Below are 14,714 nucleotides of genomic sequence, written 5' to 3' on the forward strand. Positions count from 1 at the left end.
CACGAGGTATTCACACAGACGCCATCTCTCCGTCACTCATTTTCTTTATTTTTTTCCTTCCTTCCCCCACAATGCATTACCCCTGACCAATCAGCTAAGTGTTATGCACAGACACAACATCCCTCCTTTTCATGGAAATAAAGTGTTACAAATTCAGATTTATATCAACCCAATCTTAAAGTCAATTCCACTCATAACTGTTGCAGCTTAACTTGCATTTTAACAATATCTCTTTTACTGCAGATTTCTTTTCCTTTTCCTAACACCCAATGTCTAGAACAAAACATGGCATAGAAAACTACATGTCCTTCGAGAGGCATGTCTCTTAGGTATTGTTTAACTCAATTTAGCACAGTTCCTTAGAAAAAAAAAACTTCCTCGAATCATACACCATTATAACTCATCTCCGGCTGGAAATTAACTAACATTAGCTTGCCGACTCGGGAACAACATGAAATATTCTCTGTATACAACAGGCCGGAACTCTTCATATTCAAACCCATGAACAACATGTATTAATGTGTTTTCAGTCACAAACATAATCAGTCAGCTTACTAGGTACTCGCTTGACCCTTTGTGGTCTGGTTGATATGTCTGTGTGTCCCAGAGTCATTTTCTGCTTGTGGTGTCTGAGTGACAGCGGTGTGTGTGTCCTCTATCACTCTGGTTTCTGCTCTTCCTCCTTTTCTTGAAGAGTCCTCGATTCCAGTTCATGTCCTCTGTATTTCTTGACAAAGGTGGTATTTCTTGCATATCTTGTACCAGTTGGTGATTCCACTACAACCTTGTTTCCTGTCTTGCTAATTATTTTGTATGGTGTTGCACTGAATGCTGTTGAGAATTTGTCTGTCTTGTCTTGTCTCAGGAGTACGGTGTCACCAACGCTGACTTCTGATGGTTGTGCTCCTCTGCGTGAGTCTGTATACTGCTTACTAAGCTTTTGTTCTGCGTCACGGTCACATACTTCCTGATCAGTATATGTCTCGATGAGTTCTGGCAGTTTTCCTCTGATCTTCCTGCCGAACAGCAGTTCAGCGGGACTTTTGCCTGTTGTATTGTGGTTGATGCTTCTGTATACTGTCACATATTTTCTTAGTTCTTTTTTGCAGTCCAGTCCCTCTGAATGAGCAATCCTGATTCTCTTCATCAGCAAGGCATTTTGCCGTTCTACTTCTCCATTGGCCTGGGCATATTTGGGTGTGGACTTCACATGTGTGATCCCACTGTCCTCACAGTATTGTCTGAACTGTTCGGATGTGAACTGAGGCCCATTGTCAGATTTACAAGTGACCGGCAGACCATGTCTGCTGAAAATTGACTCCAGACTGTCAATGACTTTCTCTGTGGTGGTGGAGGTCATGATGTCATATTCATAATACCGGCTGAAATAATCCACTACCACTAGGATTGAGTGGTTTGATGGGAGGGGGCCCAGTATGTCAACAGCAACATCCCGCCAGGGTCCCTCAGGTAGCAGTGTAGGTCTCAGCGGCTCAGGCGGGTCAGGTTTGGCTACGACTTGACAGCCGTGGCAGGCTTTGCAATGTCTCTCGGCTGCCTTATCCATGCCAGGCCACCACACTTTTGTCCTGAGATGTTGCTTTGTTCCCACAATGCCCAGATGTCCCTCATGGGCTAATGCGAGTGCTCGTGGTCGCAGGGTCTGAGGCAACACTATGCGTGTACCTCTCAGAACAAGATAACCTACTGCACATAATTCACTTGCAATGATTGCATACTGTTTGCACTTCTCAAAACGTCCAGTTACTATAGCATGGCGTACTTCTCGCAGCTCTGGGTCAGTGGCTGAGGCTTCTTCCACTTCCCGGGTGGTGAGCGCTTTTGGCGTTGCAGTCACTGCCACAAATCTCACATATTCCTCTGCCCCATGTTTGTGCTCCGCATCCTGCGCTGTGTTAGTCAGCAGTCGTGACAGCGGATCAGCAATATTGCTCTTTCCTGATATGTGGACTACCCTGAATTCATATGGCTGTAGCCTTAGAACCCAGCGTTCTATTCGGGCACATGGCTTGGAGCGGGGACCATAGATGACTTCCAATGGCTTATGATCAGTGACTAGGTCAAACTGTCTTCCGTAGAGGTACGGGTGTAATCTTTCACACGCCCAAACTAGACCTAGTGCCTCTCTCTCTGTCTGAGAGTATTTACGTTCACAATCAGTAAGGCTACGGCTCACATAGCACACCGGAACCTTGATCCCTTTCTGGTTCTGACTAGTACTGCGCCTAACCCCACAGGACTTGCATCCACTATGACTTGTGTTGCTGCATGTTTGTCAAAATAGGCTAGAGTTGTGGCTCTTGCTAACTCAGATTTGAGGGCATTAAAAGCTTGCTTCTGTTCTGGGCCAAACCTGAATGGTGTGTCCTTCCTTGTTAGGCGTCTCAGTGGTTCTGACAGTGTTGCAAATTGTGGGATGAATCTGCTGCTATAACCGACAAGCCCAAGAAAGCTGCGCACCTCTGTGGCATTTTCTGGTTCCCGTGCCTCTGTCACGGCTCATACTTTCTCCTCTGTTGGACCAATTCCTTTTTCCGACAGCAAGATTCCCATGAAGATAAGTCTGTCCATGTTGAACTGGCACTTTTCTGGATTTAGTGTTAATCCAGTGTCTCTCAGCCTTGTCATGACTTTGTGCAGCTGTTTGTCATGTGTTTCTTGATCATGTGCGTGTATGATAACATCATCAGAGATGTTCTCAACACCCTCAATTCCTCCTGCTGGTATTGTTCGCTGGCTGATGACACCCCAAACAACAGTCTCTTGTATCTGTAGACCTCGTTGTGTATTGCAAAGGTAGTGATGTCACGTGACTCAGGTGTCAGTTCAAGTTGATGGTAGCCCCACTTTAGGTCTAACTTGCTGAATATTGTTGAGCCATTCATGCCTTGCAAAAGCTCATCCACAGTGGGAAGATATTTCTAGAGTACTGCCTAGTGTCAAACCACGACCTTCTTCCAATAATTTTCTCCGTATATATTCAGATGTCCCTTTACTCAGAATTGCGTCTCTAATCTGATTGTCAGCATCTCCTCCATAAGCACAGTCTCTCACAGCCTGGCGCAGGCGTGTGGCAAATTGCTGTACAGTCTCACCTGGATTCTGACACAACTTTTGGAAAGTGTGCCTTGCTAGCGCCGTGTTAACCTGTGGCATGAAGTACAAATTCAAAGTGTTGACTGCCGCTTGGTAGTCCACAGGACCTCCGGTGTCTGGCAGAGTTGAGAAAACATCCTGGATGTCCGGTCCAGCCAGGTGCAAAAGCAGTGCGCGGCGTCTTTGTCTTGTAGCTGCTGTTGAATCCTCCGATATAATCAGTCCTTTACCGTCCGTGTACAGTTCAAAAGACGATAGCCATCTCTTCCATCTGGAACCCAGTGTGGCTGGCTCTGTGTAGCATGCAAAGTTCGTAATTCCGGATTTATCCATATTAACAAATCGGTTATACACCCGTTCTAATGAGTTTAGTCCTCGTTGCCAATGTTGTGTCTCTCTACTTTAATTCTAAATTAAGCAGAGGACTTTCAGAATGCAATCTATAATGCACGAGGTATTCACACAGACGCCATCTCTCCGTCACTCATTTTCTTTATTTTTTTCCTTCCTTCCCCCACAATGCATTACCCCTGACCAATCAGCTAAGTGTTATGCACAGACACAACAGTTACCTTGTTGCTGAGGCACATGTGGATGTTTTTTTTCTGGTTCCTCCACACTGGGACCATGGTTATGTAATCAATATGAGTGATCGTCTCTGCACAGCTCTGATGAGTTGGTCGTATCCTAAAGCTACCTGGTCATGGTATCATGTTGTATTGCAGCGCTGTCACTGCTGGGACCTCTCTGCTGCAGCTGCAGGTCCTGTTTAGCTCTGAAGGAGCAGTCGGTCCAGTCCAGCTGATGGTGACGTACAGTGGTGGAAAGCTTTACTTCAGTAAAAATAATTGTGATACTTTCTCCTCTGACTCCATGCTGCAGCTGTCCCCTGTCCTTTCTCCTCCACTACATGTCTCCAGTGTCTGTAGTTCCTTGTTCCATGTGATGAACACAGTGCTGGACTGATGTGAGGTCAGACTCTGCATGGAGGTGGTGTCACGCTGCAGCGGTGTTTCTATAATGAGCCTCAGTCATGATGCCGGTGCTCTGGCTCAGTGAGCTAACTAGTTAGCTGCTGTCTGCTAACACAGGTCCATCCATGAATGTGTGATGAACATGAATCATAACATGAATCTACAGCAGGAACACTGACACAGTAAACATGCTGAATGCCTGTTATCAGCAGCCTCTCTGTTCACTTGATGCCCACAGCCTGCCTCATGACACACAGACCTGTCCACAGCTGCTTCTGGACTCAACATGGACTTTAACTACACATGCTCCATTTTACTTTGATTATTTTAACCTGTTCACATCCAGTGGAAATCAATCATACATATTCAGTGTGAGTACTTTTACTTTGAATACTTTAATTACATTTAAAAGTACTTAAGAATTTTACTTTAGTAGGATTGTTGATGTAGCACTTCTACTTTTACTGGAGTATATATTTTGCTGGGTATTTGTACTTTTACTTGAGTATATATTTTGCTGGGTGTTTGTACTTTTACTTAAGTACCAGCTTCAGTGCTTCCTCCTCCACTGGTGATGTAACTTCACCAGCTTTAATTGGGTGAGTACTCTGGGAAGACGTCTGTGATGCTGTTCAGTCCTCTCTGCTGTTTGTGATAATGAGCACCCTATTAAACCCTTTAACATTTCCTCATTAGAGACCACCCATGCAGCCAAAACACGGTGTGAAAGCCTGAGACTTGCACTGTCCAACACATTTGCATAAGTATTTGAGGAGAGCTGCTGGACCTTCCTCTCTTTACTTTTGATGGTCGAGTGATCGATTGACAGCTGCCCAGCTCTTTCCAAGTCGCCCATCAGGTGAAACTCTACACTGGCGTCTGCAGCAGGAGGGAGCAGCTGACAGAAAGTCGATGTGGGGAATCATGACTCCGGCACTCTGTTAATTGGAAAGAGACATTAGCTGAATTTGAATGAGTCTGTGCGTTTTCCTTTCTCTGTCCTATAAGGAGCAGTCCAGCCGTCTCCAGCTGTGGCTCCTGGATTTACTCTGCTAGCAGCCTTGTAACGTCAAAATCAGAATTGCACCAACAGTTTACAAGGCTTCACAGCACACGCTACCAGGCACGACCCAGGGACCACAGCGCCGTGGGCTGACCGTGTAACAGTAAATATCACCTTTCACTGACTGTATCACATTCACTGCTCACAGGAAGCACTGCACACGTTTCCCTCGGTGTGATGCTTTCAAAATGTCTGTTATCTGAGCACTGATGTTACAGCGTGCTATGAGGAGCACACCCACGTGTTCATCCTGTGTTTGTGTATGTATCAGTGAGAGTTAGGGAAGGAAAATGATGGAGGAGACGAGCACAGCCTGTTCTCACCAGAAGAGAAGCAGCAGTCATTTGAAGAGCTGGTTAGGCCAGGCGTAGGTCTGATAATAAAAACCAATGAGTTATATTACAAACCACGACCATTATCGACAGAGCCCAGACCAGCCTGCAGCATGTTTATTTCTGCTGTGAAGCTGAACAGCCCGGAGGTCTATGGGGATTCTCCGGCGGAGGTCGGACTCCCTCAGGCCTGCCCTTTGTCGCTGGTTCTCTTCTCACTCTGAATGCAGGATTTCTTAGCACAGCCCAGGGGCAGAATGGGTCTGACTTGGTGACCTCAGGATCACGTTCCTGATTTGTGTGGACCATGTAGTCCTGTTGGCCTAATGATGCCGAGACCTGCGGTTTGCAGCTCAGTGTAAAGCGGCTTGGATAAAACTCAGGACCCTGTTTTCAGTGTAGCGCCCTCTCCAGGATGTGGGCGACTTTCTGCCTTCAAGCCATGGAGGCTATCATGTCTGTTTGACCCAAAGCATGGTCCTTTCCCTGAACCTGGCCAGGTAGTTTTGGTGCCTTAACTTCACCAGTGGCTGAAAGCCTACATGAACATCTATTGACAGGACTTCTTCTGTGTGTATGTGAGCATCCATCGTACACTAACTTCCCTCTGGGAGGTCGTTCTTGTTTTATCTCTCTTATTTGAGATGTATTGACAAGTGACAGATTTACAGTAGAAACATTACCCAGCCTGCCACTGAGTGAGATATGACTGTGTGCATTGTCCTCAGCATGACACCAAATGATTGCTGCCAGATAAAAGTCAAGTAATGACTGAGGCGGAAGGAAAAGATGAAAGGGACAGTCTCTAATCTGCTCTTAAATAAATGGGCCCAGTCCTTTGAAACTGGAGTCACGTAGCCCATCCGTGTTTTCATGTAAGTGTGTTTTGTGTCCTTTTGTGTTTTTGCTGGACATGGCTTTGCATACCAAGGCAGAGAGAGTGGTAACTCATAGAAGCGTTCCAATGGAGTTGGGATGACTAGTGCCTGGTTGTAGAAAACAGCTATTCAGCAGGATGAATGCAGCTTTGTGGCCCCCATAGAGGTTCCTGAATGCAGCTTCACCTCCCCCAGGGCTGCACAGCACAGCACTCAGTTCTCACACTCACAGATAACACAGACACACACAGACACACACAGACACACAGAGAAAGACAGATGGACAAATGAACAGACGTCCCAAATACACTCTTTATGAAATGCACCTGCTAAAGCGGAACCAGCTAACGGCTATTTGTTTCCCTTTAAATTTGTTATACAAGTTTGGTAATCAAACCAGCAACACTCAGAAATACAAGTGGTCCTGTTCCCAAGACCCGCAGATATAATGAAGCCACATTGAAATGAAAACGTCCTGCTCTTCTCTAGCAACAACACGTCCACGTACAGTGTTTGCAGCAGATTTCATGTTTGTCAGGACAGTGATGTCATAAACACACACACCATATGCATGCTAAGACTGGGTCACTGTAAGTGATGCATGTGTTAATGATGTGCTGCTGTGTTCTGGGTTTGGTTCCTCGTCTTCCAGCGTCCTGATCAGGCCGGACATCTTCCATTGTGTTGCATCTTTATAGTTTAATAACTGCATTATATTATATTATATTTGCATTACGGCTTTCAAAACATTAAAAGGACAAGAAAGTGCTTTGGATTGATCGTTGTTTGTTCTGTTGGCTTGAGTTGTCCAGATTCCTGGCTGCTTTAACCTTCCTAAAACCGAGCTGTCGCCGGCGACAGAAATTGACATGCGCTGTTCAAACTACCGTAGCTCTGGTTATGATCGCACTATTGAAAAAATCTCAACGGATTCTGAAAGCTGAGAAACGTCTCTTTCTCGCTTATACAGTCATTATGGTAATGACCTGATTGCGTGTGTGCCAGCGGCGGGAGTTTTGTGGAGCGTAGGAGAGTTGATGTAAAATAGTTGTCTTGTCTCGTCTTGTTGCTGCACATTTATAGTCGTTTATAAAGAGAAATTTGATGAAAACTCAAATCCGTTTTTTACTTTTTTTGTTATTACACTCTGTTCTGAGCATTTATAACATAATAACAAATATGTGCCAGCTTTTGAAAGTTATATTTCATCTATCAAGACAAACAGGTAAAATAATTACAAAGGTCAAAAAAAGGTCAACTGTTATGATTATAGTAGTGAAAGGGTTAAACCTCTGTATCCCAAAAACCCACTGACATTTCAAAATATGAACTCAAAATCAGGATCCAGGTCCCTTCTATTCTCACAAGGTTAAAAAAAAAGATTCAAGATTATCTGTGACAAAATATGACTGGCAGTCACATGTCTGTAGAGGCTCAAAACATATCTGTCACATACGAAGATCCAAACTTCTACCACCGTTGGAAACACCTATGTGGAAATATGTTTTACGTTTTTAGTTCAGCTGTCTCCCTGTGTTATTCTGAGGCCTCTCTGCCTTAAGCCATACATGTGCTGTTTCCACAGACATGCAAATCATTGTTGCAGCAAATCATCCAAACATGGCGACCAGCTGTAAAGCAATAATTCATCAATGCCTGAAATATTCATCCCTCTAGGGAAACTTGGCTGTTTTTTTTTTTACATACTGTAACCATTCTAAATGTACGTTATATTAGCTGTGGAGGGGGTTTACTCTATTCTACAATGGAATGAGGAAAAGCAGCTGCTGTGGAGTAATAACATCCTTTTGTGCCTGGTCGACTTTCATTAGTGTGCTGCCTGCTGATGTCTCCACCTCAAGCTTCACATATCAGAAGCGATGTCTCGGAGGAATCACGCTCTCTCCTGTGACTCTCTCACTGGCAAACGGTTAAAGCGAGGAGGAGTCTCTGGTCCGACATGCTGTAAAATCCACATGGCCTATGGAAGCTGACGGCAAATCCAGCTGACTGCTCCCGCTCCATCACCCCCCCTGTTTTCCTCCGGGTGCTAGCTTGGCCTTTTTATCATATCTCAAAGCAACGAATTAACAAGCACACATCACACAGATCCTTTTCAGTGGGTAGAGTTGGATTATAGAGTCATTCTCTTAAATTCTCTCCGGTTGGTGAAGTAGGAAGGTTTGCTTTGGAAAGTCTCACAGATGGTGTTACAGCACGACTGTTACTCTGCAGTGCTGTAATGCAGCCATTAAAGTTAAATTACTGCCATTAGAAGGTATCAGCTGTGCGGCGGGAGCCTCAGCTTGGCTCCCTCAGCTTATGTCTTAATGGGGTTTGAAGACAATTGCAGTGACGATCAAGACCATTATGTGTTGTTGTTTTTTTTTTGTTCATATAAATAAATGCTGAACAGAAGAAAGACGAACATGTTTCTCTGTAGTATACTGGCTTTTTTCAGTCCACTATCTGTGGTGTGAACTGGTGCAGCTGTCGCAGAGCTGAAGAGGGCAGTGACCATAGACAAAAGCTAGGGTTCCATACCTCTGCTCCTTGGTATGGTGTTGTGTCCCAGCATGTAGTACGACAGAAGTACCCGAGTGCTATGTATTGAATGAGTTCTAAAGTTTCTTCAGTGATTATTTTGAACGTGTTTTTGGTATGATGTCTAATATAAGGTCTGGTCAACAGAAGCTCGCCAGGCTTTTTTCTACACTTCTTTTCTTTTTCTGTGTGTCTGTGTGTTGCGAGCTCATCTGAATGTGTCACGTCCACGTAGCAGCAGTGTTTGTAATTCTTCTGACTGCCAGAAAAAGCCTGTCTGACCTGAACCTGCATGTTCATTATAACCTGTTCTGAATGTGAGTGTTGAATATGTGAAGGCCTTTAGAAAGTTCTCATGCCCGTGAGTTCATGCTGACCCAGATTTATGGCTTTCATCATACAGCTTCTGTGGAATAAAAGCCACTCGGAGTAGAAAAACATGTCATTGGTAACAGATCCCACATGTTTCCCAGACAGTGAAGTCTAAGCAGGTTCGTCCTTTCCTCAGTTAAAGTGTGTTAGTATAGATATGATGGATAAATGGAATATAAAAACCAGCTCATGACGATCAGGTTAGGTCACAGTGTAACACAAAGGGTTAATGATGATAATCCGTTAGAACACTCTTGTCCTCCAGATGGAGAGTAAAGATGGAGGGACAGAGGGAGACGCTGAGCTTCTAATATGATGTTTAATTTCCAGCTGAGGACAACTCGACTGAACAGAGGGTGAAGTCATCACCACAGACCCCGCAGGCATCAGTGCAGGGTCTCTTCATGTCGATGTGAACACGTGAGCCCAAGAACCCTTTGAAACAACCATCCTGAGACAGCATCGGACTACATTTAAAGAAAGTATTTGTTGTTGTTTGTTTAGGATCATTATTTCCTGGTTTAGTTATGCTGCTCCAGGTATTATGCTCCAGTGCAGTGCAAGGGGAGCTACATTCAGGGCACATGAATGCAAACATGCACAGACCTCATGCAAACAACCCTGTTATGAATTATTTAGTCCGTTAAAGCAGCACTTATATAAGCCACAGATTAAGGATTACCATGAAAGGAGCACTAGTGAAAAACAAACATCGCCTGATGTTGAAGGGACAGGTCGATGCTTAGCTTGCAGTCAAATGCTGTCAGTGGATATATTTCTCTAAGAGAAGAACTAGCCTCAGCTTGATTCAGTTGACTGCTGCAGGGGACGACGATGTTTGATTTACCCAGATACAATGACTATGTGCAGGTGAACTCTGCAGGCCGGCCTCTGAGGACACTGATGGGTGCTGTCCTTGGGGGGGGGCATCATGTTAGCACAACAATAACAAGTATTGCTCTCATGCAGTGGGACAGGGCTTCACAGTGAGACCCGCGATGTTTGTCCCAGCACGCCATGCTCGGAGGCTTAAAGATTACAAGTATGACGAGGCCTGAGCGCTGCTGGCTGCTGTCCGTGGTGCTGAAACACACCCGGCCAGCAGCGGCTGGGTGGAGCGGAGCGTGGCCCCGGCTTCAGCCCTCATCCGGTCCTCGTCTTCCTCCTGAACCGAGGTCACGATGAAGACGTGTTTTCAAATGTGGGAGGAAAGATCATCACATATCTGTGTCTGTCTGTGTGTGTGTCTGTCTGTGTGTGTGTGTGTGTGTCTGTGTGTGTCTGTGACTGTGTGTGTGTGTGTGTCTGTGACTGTGTGTGTGTGTCTGTGTGTGTCTGTGACTGTGTGTGTGTGTCTGTGTGTGTCTGTGACTGTGTGTGTCTGTGGCTGTGTGTGTGTGTGTGTGTGTCTGTGTGTGTGTGTCTGTGACTGTGTGTGTGTGTGTGTGTGTGTCTGTCTCTGTGTGTCTCTGTGTGTGTGTCTGTGTGTGTCTGTGTGTGTGTCTGTGTGTGTCTGTCTGTGTGTGTCTGTGTGTGTGTCCGTGTGTGTGTGTCTGTGTGTGTCTCTGTGTCTGTGTGTGTCTGTGTGTGTCTGTCTGTGTGTGTCTGTGTGTGTCTGTGTGTGTGTCCGTGTGTGTGTCTGTGTGTGTCTCTGTGTCTGTGTGTGTCTGTGTGTGTCTGTCTGTGTGTGTCTGTGTGTCTCTGTGTGTGTCTGTGTGTCTGTGTGTGTGTCCAGGGTCTTGAACACAGCAGCATTCAAGAGGAGAGTTCCGTCATTGTTATGGTTACCGCTCTGTTTCTGCGGACATCCTGGCAGACTTGTTCTACTATCGCCATAACAACAGTCCATCTTCTCAGCTTCCATCCTGGGGGGGGGGGGGGGGGACTAACACAACATGACTCTAACATTGATGCAAAGTTAAAATAATTGGAAAACACTTCCTCGACTTTCTAAAAGTGGGCAGGTCAGTTTCTATTGTGCATATATTGTGTGTCTGTGTCCATGAACCACTAAACATGTGTAAGAATTGGCTGTATTGTTGTTATTTTGTCTGTGTCCACAGCTTGCTGTTGTGCGGCACATGATGCCACAATAACTTGTCTGTGTCTTCTGAAATGTGTTGGTTTTTACAGATTAGGTCTGACAGCTTGGTGGGTTTCGGCACAGGTCATTGGTTGAAATAAGTACATCTTAAGGTCATGTACAGATTGTGGTTTGGGCTTAAATTGCTGTTCGTTGGTCAGGTGACTACTGTTGCTATGGTTACAGCAATAAACCTTTCATATCTGAGGTGGTCCTTCTGGATCTTGGCGCTGTAATGTGTGGCTGACTCGTCGTCTCGGGGTAAACTGACCTCCTCCTTATTTGGATGAAGCAGCTATCGTCTCTGAAACCTTTGTCCTCCTCTGAGCTCAGAAAGCCCTTGTTATACAGTTCAGCACATTCATGTCCACTCAGGCAGTCTGGAAGTCATTTGCTGGTCCTCACTTGGCCTCGGTAGCTGCTGTGGACTTGCAGCAGGCAGACTTCCAGTCCATGTTCTCTGCTTCCTGCTTATGCTTCCTGTGGCCGGCTAGTTTCCAGACAAGTTGGTTTTGCTTATCTTTTCTCAATGAAGTAGCTAAAGTGAGTGGTGCAGCCCCTCCTTAGGACTTTAAGCTGTTGTGGAGATAAAGCCCCCCCCCATGCTCAGAATAGGAAGGAGTCCTCAGCTGTCTTGACATCTCTCAGCACCACAATTTCCTGAAATGCAACGCCAGCCTATCTGGCTCTGTGCATATTGATCAGTGCTTAAAAAGGTCTGCAGGTTCAGTGGTCCTGCAGTGCATCCAAAGTACATTCTAGAGCGACACCTTCCCAGTGTCAACACATTTCTTCTCTTCAGGTCTACAGATTGGAGGTTAAGGTAGCAGTAACACAAACATACATGTAGTGCAGGAAGAGTTGTATTTCTCTGTGTGTTCTACTTCATTTGAACAAGTGAACGTCTTGTGGTGCAGCCATGTTGGTTCAACAGAGAAAATAACACCACAGAACCAGTGCTGAGAAATCAAACCATAGAAGTCCAAAGCTAACACCGGAGGCTCGCTCCAAAAGTAAGACCATCCCCACAGACCTCCTCTTTAAAATGTTACACCAGAAATAAGGATGTGTACAGTCAGGTATATAAAAACATTCCCTTGTTGATGATAGCAACATGAGCTAATGATAGCCACTGCATTTTCAGTAGTCAAATATTTCATTAAACCAACACTGCACAGCAGAATCTAGAGAAACACAGCAAAGTGTGACGCTGGTATTTGTACACAACAACCTCCCCCTCCACAATGTCAGCTAGCGAGGGCGAACAGTGGGCCTACAGTCACAACGTACTGCAGGTCCTAGCAGTTTATGTACAGCTCAGTCGGCCCTGAGCTCTAACTCTTGGAAGGTTTTAGAGTCCATGGTGAAGGGATGCACAGCATTTTAATTTAAGTTCTACATCTGAAATTCTACACGCCAGGACCAGTAGTACATGAATTATTCTCTGTCCCTTTTGGATGGATGATCCATGACCCGGTGCCCACTATGTGCTACAGTGTGGTTCACCGCCCACCATATCTTCCCTGGCTTTCTCCGCAGTGACTCATGCTTGACAGTCTCCACATATACAAACCAGGGCTAGGTTTTAATGAGCCTGGACCCCAAGGTGAGAAAAACAATTACTTATTCCGGCACCAGGGTGAAGAAAGCTGAACGCCTCCTCGTTCATTCCTCATCTGTGTTTCTGTGCTGAGGGAAGGTTGTGTGTGTGTTTTTGTGTTTGCCCTGAGCTTTGCCTTTTCTCTGCATAGGAGAGGACGCCACAGGCAGGGGGAGCGATGCCATGGCCCAGTCATCTGTCTGTTCCCCCTAACCTTACTCTCACTCTCCTCATCCTGTGTTTCTCTAGACGTCTCTGACTTCCTGCTTCACTTCTGGCCCTCGCTCTCTTCTCACATGAAAATCTGTTTTTCCTGCGCCCCCCTCCTCCCCCTTCAATCCATCTATCTCTCACTTAGTCTAATGAATATTTCACGTAGAAAAGCTATTTATAGACGCGATCGTGGCTCCGCTCCATCCATCAAGCTCAACTTCCTAATCTGCACGTTTCTTCTGTGGTTATCAGATTGAGCTTGAGTTTCATGTCACTTTCAATTATCATCAGTTCTTAGAACAAAGCTGTTTTTCTTTCAGTCACTCAGGGAGGATGAAAGGTTCCCTCTAATTTACTTTATCATAGATCAGCTTTTATGACTAACTTTGGTCACAGAGGAATAATGCTCCTGCCACTTCAGATGTGATGAGTGATCTGAGCACAGCCTCTTCCATGAAGGTGCAGATGTGTTTCCTGTACACAGGACCTCTGGTATAGTGAAAAGCAGATCAATGTTTCAGTGTTTAAACTGATGACATCATGCATGTTGGCCTGGTTTTTAGTTTAACATGAGTTTATTGCTTACTCGAATAAGCAACACAATCCTGTGGTGTCACACAGTAATGACATAGTGATGCCCATAGGAGGAAGTTTGATTATTGTGGTAAATGCTGTAGACAACTGTCCACAAAGCAGCAAGGACAACTAAAAGGAATGTTGTATATACAGATTATAGGTCGCACATAAGGTGTACGTATGCTAATAGCAAACAAACTCTCCATCTCACTCCAAATCACTGAATCCACTCAATTCTTCTTCCTCTGTGTCACTTCTGACTCCGCCAACTCAGGAGGATGACAAGCCTAGAGCGCCCTCTAGCAGCTGTCAGTGTGAAATTATAAGTCACACCTGAGTAGAAGTCACACCCAGCCAAAGGATAAAGAAAGGCGACTTATAGTCTGGAAAATACGGTAACACAATAACATTATAACACAGCACACTACCTGAATACATGAATGAATGATTGAACAAATGCTTTTTCTTTAATGAGACTTTGTATGGACATGCTACGAGTAAACCCTGGGTAGTGCTGTGAACCCTTTACACATCGTCATCTGACCCGTTACTCCCTCACCCTCCCGCTGCCTGCTCGTTCAGTCGGATAAATCGGACGTGAGTGTCGGATACATGTTTAGCCATGGGTTTTGTGAGGCTGTGTGTTTGAGCAGTAACAAAGACAAAATTGTACCTTGGAGACATCGCTGATGAAATCAAAAGAAACAGCAGCATATTTCAGCATGTTCACTTCTCAACAAAAGATAAATATTGGCTTTGATTTCTGGGGCAAACATGCAGCTCTGCAGACATATCTGTAGACTTATCTCAGGCTGCTTCAGAGTCACGTCAGTAAAGAACTGCACAACAGTGAATGCTTCGGTTATTATGCCTTTAATCTGTGAGCTTCAGAGATCATTACAGGACGCTGGAATGAGAGTCCAAACCTTTTGTCTACTGAAGGACGTCGTGTTGAAGTCTGA

At 45.2% G+C, this 14,714-nt stretch overlaps 1 protein-coding gene across 5 annotated transcripts in view; it reads left to right on the top strand.

The window, feature by feature from the left end:
* LOC114450987 (dedicator of cytokinesis protein 3-like) overlaps window positions 1-14,714 on the top strand; it is a 127,755-nt gene that overhangs the window by 2,470 nt on the left and 110,571 nt on the right. The gene's annotated exons all lie outside the window — the stretch shown is intronic.

Source organism: Parambassis ranga, chromosome 18 (assembly GCF_900634625.1).
Source record: "Parambassis ranga chromosome 18, fParRan2.1, whole genome shotgun sequence".
In the NCBI taxonomy this organism is placed as follows: Eukaryota; Metazoa; Chordata; class Actinopteri; family Ambassidae; genus Parambassis; species Parambassis ranga.